We start from the raw sequence: 7,784 nt of genomic DNA, 5'->3' as shown, positions 1-7,784 counted from the left end.
GGGGGGGGGGGGGGGGGGGGGGCTAGGACAATGGTTTTGGAGGCCACAGGTCCAAAATCAAGGTGGCTACAGGGCTTTGCTCCTCCTGAAGGTCCTAGATAGACTCCTTCCTCCCTCCTCCAGCTTCTAGTGTTTACCAGAGAACCTTGGTGTCCCTTGGTTTGGGGCCACGTCACTCCCATCTCTGCCTCTTGTCAGCGCGTGGCCCTCTCCCTGCGACTCTGTCTTCCACGTGGTGTTCTTTTTATAAGGAGGCCGGTCATATTGGATTAGGGCCCACCCTGCTCCAGCGTGACCTCGTCTGCACTGGTTACATCCACACAGACCCTATTTCCAAGTAAGGTTGCATCTCTAAGAGCTGGCGGCTAGGACTGGAGCCTGTCCCTTTGGGGCCACCATTCAACCCACTACAGACTGTTCAGACTGTTCCCCTGGGGCTACACTGGCTGACAGCCCCCCAGTGCCGGTTCCCCCACCAGCCAGCCTGTGGTCACCCCATCAGATATGGAAACAGGGCAGGGGCGGTTGAAGGGGCCTGGACAGCCCCGTAGCAAGTAGCACAGCCAAGATTGGACTGTTCCTGCACCCAGAACACACGCTGCAGCTCAGTAATTGTTTGTGGGGTAATAACAACATTCGAGGTCACTGAGGGGCCAGTGAGAGGCTCCGAGGGGCCCTGCTTCCTGGTGTGTCACGTGGAATGGCCCCCCATATTGCATGGAGCCCTCACAGCCACCATTTGGGTGGCTCCAGAACTCTCCCCACTTTACAGATGAGGAAACTGAGGCCAGAGGGGCTGTCCTGCTTCCAACGTGCCCCCAGAGCCTGAGCCCAGAGCGGATCTCAACACTGGGAGCCAGGCTGACTCCGTCGTAGGGTGTCGTAAGCCAGGAGGGACCACTGCTCAAAAGGGCCAGGTTTGCGCTGTGGCTCCAGGATCCCGGAGCACCCACACTTGGTGGCCAGAGTGGCCCCTGGGTGGGCAGCCTGGCCTGGAAGCTATACTCCTTCCCAGGACAGGGCCCCACGGGGAGGCAGAAAGCACCAGGGGCTGCCCAAGGAGGGCCAGGACTCCAGGTCCTTCCTCCAGTTTTGGCCCTGGAGCTCACAGTGCTTGGAGCTGAGCTCACTGGGGGACATCCCTTGCAGGACTCCCATGGGCTCCCAAACGCACAGGAATCGGGGGTGGGGTCGGTGCGGGCACAAACCTGCACGGTCTTGAGCAAGTCCCTTCCCTCTAGGCTTGGGAAATACCCACACTTCACCCCCACCCCGCGTGGGACCCGCGGCAACTTCTCCATTTGCTCACGGGCCTGGGGGTGGGAAAGGCTGGGCCACTCCCCGGTGGGGTCCTGGGGAAAAGGGGACCCAGCGGGGAGGTTTGGTCGGAGATGTCCTTCAACCCCCAGCATGTGCCCCGCCCCCAAGAACAAGGGGTGCCCTGTGAACCCGGTGGGCTCACAGCCCCACCACCAGGAAGGGACTCCGGTGGTGAGGACGGTGCTCCTGGAGGGACGAAGGGACCAGAGGGCTCGAGGTAGCTGTTTCCCAGAGGTCAAAGCCCAGAGGCGGACACAGAGCTGTTGGAAGTTCCCCCTGAGGCCGGAGAGAAAGAGGCAAGCTGCCCCGCGGGTGGGCACCAAGAGAGCCGTGCCCCCCAGGCCATCTGGACCATGGGGTCGGCATCCACCCTCCTTTGCCATCCTGCCCACGACACGGACAGCAGCCTGTGAGATGACTCCCAGGGGCTGGGGGAGCCCCACAGGACTGGCAGGTTCACACTGCTAATGCCTGGAGAGGGGTTCACCTCTCTGGGGTTGGATGTGAGAGAAGCCAGGGGGCTTGTGTGGCCCATGCATGGCTGGGACAGGACCTGGCCCCGCACGCCCAGTGGGAACCCACCCAAGAGCTGGCGTCCCTGCGTGTGGCATGGGACCGGGCACCAGCTGTCAGGTCCCCGGACGCATCCCACCCTCCCTCCAAGGCCAGCAGGGGGTTCCGCTGAGCTCTCAGTGCTGAGTCACCAGGGAGGGGGGACTGCGGTCAGAGCAGGAAGGTTGAGCAAGGCCTTGCCTTCCCCACGGGCTAGAGGGACGCTCACGCTTGGCACACAGCCTGGGCCTGCTGGCTCAGCCCCTGGCCAAGGCCTGGCTGCCATCCCCCTGCCCTCCACTCCGGCCTGCAGAAGGCTGAGACTGGCATCTCCATGTGCCTGGCAGGACCCCCGGTCTCCACCTCTGTCCCCTGGGTCTGCAATGCTCCACACTGAGATTAGGGGGGCTCCAGGGGGCTGTAACACCAGGTACCACCATAGAGGGGGCGGCCTGAGTCAGAGTTTGATCGCTGGAGAGCAAAAGGAAGGAACAAGGTGGGGCCACGCCTCAGCAGGGACCCAGAACCCAGTGTAAGGTCAGGTGCAGAGTATATGGGCGGGGCTATGTTAGCTGGGCCCCCAGGCAGCCCACCTGAGCAGATACATGATACCTGAATGGTGGCCAAGGAAGCGAGGACCGAGGCCCAGCCAGGGTGCTGGACCACAGGAGCGGTCTGGGAGGCTCCCTCTGGCCACTGCATGGGCAGAGAGGTGGCTGGACCAGGGACAGGGCTGGTGGCTCCACTGGCACATGGGGGCACCACCTCCCGAGTGTCCCTTCCTCACCTGCATTCATGGAGCACCTGCTCTGTTCCAGGCTCCCATCCAGGCACTGGGGTGGGCAGAGGCTCTCCCACCTGTGGGGGGGGGGGGGCGTGGGCCAGGGCAACAAGAGCCCAGGATTTTCCTGGGCCTGGACACGGGAGCAAAGGAAAGAGAGGAACCCTGAAGGAAGCCTGGTGTGCGGAGGGCTAGCGGAGGGGTCGAGGGGTGGGTCACCGAGGGAGTTCTGCTGGGGCCAAGAAATGTGGGGTCCTGGGGAGCCTGAGCTACAGGACATCTCGGGGCCGCGAGCACAAGGATGGTCGTGAGGCCACTCCCCAGATGGCATGGACAGAGGAGATGAGGGGTTGGAGCTGGGGGTGTGACAGAGAGCACAGGGTAGGCGCCCCCAGGGCCAGGGCCCCTAACAAAGCGGGGGGTGTGCATGTAGGGCTCAGCCGACTTCCTGAGCTGTCTCTGACCGGGTGTGGGTGCCACGCCTCACCTGCAAGGCAGGTACAGTAATGGGCCTGGCATGGCCACCCTCAGGCTACACACAGGCCATGGGAGCAGGCCACCCTCAGCCGAGGCCCTGTAGCCACCAGTTCTGATGGGACCCCCTGTCTCTCTCTGGTTGCTGAGGATGCGCAGGGCCAGCCAGGTCCGGCCAGTGGGGGGCCCCGGTGGTGCCTCTAGCCACCAGTCCCTCCACAGGTGGCGTCCAGCGTCCCTGCCTGGACCACCCACTGCTCCTCAGTAGCATCTCACTCCGGCCAGGGCTGGGGGCAAATGGTGGCCACAAGGGAGACAAGGGCACAGGGAGGGGACGTTCCACAGTCATTGTCCCTGAGTCTGGGGGACACGGGGGAAGGACAGGACCTCAGCAGCAGAGAGGCTGTCCATCGGTGCCTGGGCTGGGGGCCTCCAGGAACAAGGGCAGGAGGCGTGGGCACGAGGGACCACAGGGACCAAGGCGGGTGGGACCTGCTGGACCCTGCAGGGAGGAGGGAGCAGACTCAAAGAGGGAGGTAAGAGGCTCCCTCCAGGGGGAAGAGGGGAAGAGTTCCAATCCTGACTCGATTCGTGTCCCCCTCAACCCCTGCCAGAGCCCCTACCCCCAGGGCTCCACCGCTCAGGAAGGACAGAGCAACAGAGCCCCCAGGGCCGTCCAGTGGAGCAAGGGGGCTGCACAAGGGCCTGAGGGCAGCAGGTGGGGGAGGGGGGGGGCCTAACTGCCGGTGGCCGCTCCATCTCAGCAAGGGGGTGGGGTGCAGGAGAAGGGGATGGGACGTTCCAGCTCCTCCAGGGGCCGTCGGAGGGGTTTCAGGCGCCCACTTCCCAGACAGGAGATAAGTCTGGAGAGGTCCCGTGGTTGAATCCAGCCAGGCTCCACCTGGCTTGCTCTCTGCTGCTTCCTTCCCCAAACGGACCCGATCCTCAGGCACATCTGCGGAGCCACCCCACTGACCTCGGGAGTGAATGTTCTGGCAGCTGTGCCAACCCCCAGACGCCCCCGCCCCCAGACACCCCCATCCACAGACACCCTCGGCCAGACACCCCCCACCCCAGACACCCCTGGCCCACAGACACCCTCAATCCCTAGATGCCCCCCCGTAGATACTCCCACACCCAGACACCCCCCACAGACATCACCACCCAAAGATATCCCGGGCCCACAGACACCCCAAACCATAAACACCTCCGACCTCCCCCAGACACTCCCAACCCCCACATACCCCCAAACTCCCCCCAGACACCTCCAATCCAGATACCCCAACCCCCCATACCCCCTACCTCCCCTCACATGCCCTCAACCCCCCAGACACCCCTAAGCTCCCTCCATATGCTCCCAACCCCTGAGAAACCCCCAACATCCCCCAGAAACCCCCAACCCAGATACCCCCACCCCCCCATAGACACCCCATCCCACACACCCACCCTCGGCCCCCATGCCCAGCAGCCCGCCGGGCAGGGACCATGGGTGAGTCCTGCCAGGCTGGGCTGGGTCTGGGCTCTGCAGCCTGTTTTGGCCTCTGTTCCCAGCCAAGCGGTTAATGTGTTTACTTTTCCGGGAGCCTGAACAGACCCAGGTAAGGCCCTGGGGAGCAGGAGGGGGTGGGAGGGGAGTGGTTGGAAACCCCTGGCCTTGGGCTGGCTGGGTGCCGGTCCGGCTGACCTCACCCACCCTGGAGTAGGGGAGTAAGGGAAGGTGTGGTCGCAGGTGTAGGGTGGGGGTGAACACACGCAGTCACGGCTGTGCCACCATGTCCCTGTGGAGGGCAGGAGGCCGGTTCTGCCTGGACGTCGGTCACGTGACCTGGCTTTCTTCAGCCGACCTGGCCTGTTCTGGCCCCGATCCCGCCCATGGGGTGGGCGGCTCGGCCTGGACTCCAGTGGTCGGTTCCTAGGGCTCGCGAATGGGGGACCCGTGTGGCTCCATCAACAACGTGGCACCCTAGGTCTGGCCCCACGTAGGAGCAGGCGGCCCTTCCTCCACTCCTGTGTGGCCACTGTTCTCAGACGGCTCTCCCAGGCTTCCAGTGTCAGTTTTGGAGATAGTGGCAGGACCGGTGTCCCATTCTCTGTCCGGACACCCAAGAAAGGTGGCGCGGATCCCCAGTAGCTGCAGGGGGCTGGGCCGGTGGTGGGGACAGCCCTGGAGGCCCCTCGGAGCCGAAGCCGTGACTCGGAGCCAAAGCCATGACTCGAAACTCCGGGAATTGGAGTCCAGGAGCCGGCGGAGGGGCACGTGGGGGCACTTGTCAGACCGTGGGGGGGGGGGGGGGGGGGGGGCCAGGAACAGATGAGGTCACCAGGGAATACCCAGTGCTGGGCAGTCCCGTGAGGCCCCCTCACAGGGATGGGTACACTCCCCCTGGCCCTCCACTCCCTTCCTTTCAGAAGAGGGTAGCCCCAGTCGTCGGGCTGGCCCAGGGCCGCCGAAGGGGAGCGGCCACTGGAGCCAGGTCTGGGGTGGGTGCCCTGGGCCGTCTCTGCCCCTCCCCTGCACCTCAGAATTACAGCTGTTCCTTCCCTGCTGTGCACAGGGCACCATTCAGGTGGAATGAAGCCTCGAGGGAGGGGGGGCTCGGGGGAGGGGGGCCCAGAGCCCAAACCTGAAGGGGCCCCGTGGGGCTGTGTGCAGAATGGAGCCTGGCCACTCGAGACCCTCCCAGTGCTGGGCACCCCAACGGAGCCTTCCTGAAGGCTAAGCGTTTAGAAGCAGGGAGGCTCCCTGTTACGGGAAGAACCTCAGAGTCCTCAGAGGTGGGGCCAAGCGGTTCATGTCTGGAAGGTTCCTGGCCCTCCCTTGCGGGACTGCTCCAGATGAAGCCCTGGGGAGAGACTTCTTTCCCTCTCCTCTGATTGTCAGCCACCGGGTACCCCCCCCCCCCCCCCCCCTCCAAGAACCTATCTGCCCCACCGCCCCACCATCTGCCATCACTCTACCACTCTTCCTTTCCTCTTGCAGCTACTCCCAGCCCTGGAATGCTCTGCAGGGGGTGGGGGAGGGGCTGGAAGGCTGGTGCCTGATGAGCCGGCCCTCTGTGCCCACCTGTGCCCACCTCAGCTCTGGGCACCATGCCTGAGGGGCTCTGAGTCTGGGGAATGTCCTCTCCTGAAGGCTCCTGTGGGACCACGGTGTCCCTGGCTGACCGCCCCCAACTCTTCTACCTAGCTGGGACCTAGCTGGACCTCACTGGACCTTCGAGGCCCCTTCCCTTCTTTGGTGGTAGGGGCGGGGGAAAGGGCCGAATCCCAGGCACTCCCTCGGGGAACTGTGGGGTCCTCCCAGGTCTTGGAGCTCAGAGGAAAGGCAGCTCTGCACTTAGGGAGGCTGGCAGAGGGCAGAGGGACCCCAGCCACCTGGGCCTGTCTTTCCCTGCTATCCACGCTGCGCTCTTCAGTCGTGGGGGGGGGGGGGGGGGGGGGGCGGGGGTCGGGGGCTGAGGACTGCAAGGTTCCCACCCAGGAGGAATCTTCAGTCCCCAGGGTGGGGGATGCCAGCCCCCAAGTCCTGTGAAGATGGGGAGGCATCTGGGTGGCGGTAAGAGGGACCCTGAGCTGGGCAGGGTGTGTGTCTAAATAACCCGAGGCCGGGAAGCCGGTGCCCCACTGCCGGGAGCAGGAAGTGCCACCACAGGTGAGGGGGCTCCTTCCTGCAGCCCCACCCCCACACCAGCGCTTCCACCTCCAGCCTGTGGGGGGAGCACGGCAGGAGCAGGTGACTGGAGGCTGCCACCTGAGGCTGGGCTGGACTGTGAGATGGGGGTCGCCTTCCCCCCACAAGTGCCCCTACCGACGGACACCCAGGATCTAGGCGTCATCTGGGAGGCCCAGGCCCTGTGCCCGGGCTGGAGGCTTGGGCTCTGCTCACCTTTTCCCTACGCGTGCATGTTTACACGAGAGTTCTTTAGTATTTTGGGGTGAGGGTGGTTGGGCCCTAAACAGGGGTTGGGGGCCAGGCCCCGCCCAGCCCAGCCTCTCTGAGTGCCAGGGTTCTTTCCACAGGGAGTGGGTGGGGTGTGGTCTGCAGCATGCAGAAGAGAAAGCAGGAGGCCTTGGTGGCCGAGGCATCTCCGACGGGGCAGTCGGATGGACTCAGCCATCTGCCCACGTACCTCAACCACCGTAGCAAGGCCCCGGGAGGGAGTAACCCTCCACTCCGCCCCCCCACCCCCCACCCAGCCCACAGTCGCCAGTGCCTCCGCCACCTCCCCTGGTCCCAAGAGACCTGGAGTGTCATTTCAAAGTCGGCTGGGTGGAAAGTATTCCTGCGGTCCCTGCTGGGTGGCCGCCACCAACGGCCACACTCCTTGGCCCCTCCTCAAACTTTAGCCCTCTCCAAGTGACAGCTAAGAATAATGGGGCCTTGAAGCACCTTTCTTGGGACCAGCCGGGGCAAGCGCCGGCGGGCGCGGGGATGGGGAGCGCCGGGGACGGCGTCCCACCCCACCGGGTGGCGATCCTGGACGCCCCAGGGGAGGGGCGCGGCTTTATCCGGCTTCGCAGGGCGCGGAGCCACCGGGGGAAGCGGAAGTTCAGGGAGGTCGACTGCCTGGTCGGCGATGACCCAGGCAGCGCGGGGGGCGCGGCCCGCGAGGAAGCCGAGGTTCGGATGGGGCGGAGATTCCGGGGGGGGGGGGGG

This window comes from Panthera uncia, chromosome E1 (genome assembly GCF_023721935.1).
Source record: "Panthera uncia isolate 11264 chromosome E1, Puncia_PCG_1.0, whole genome shotgun sequence".
Classification (NCBI taxonomy): Eukaryota; Metazoa; Chordata; class Mammalia; order Carnivora; family Felidae; genus Panthera; species Panthera uncia.
The sequence above is the reverse complement of the archived record's forward strand: the minus strand, read 5'-3'. Positions refer to the sequence as shown.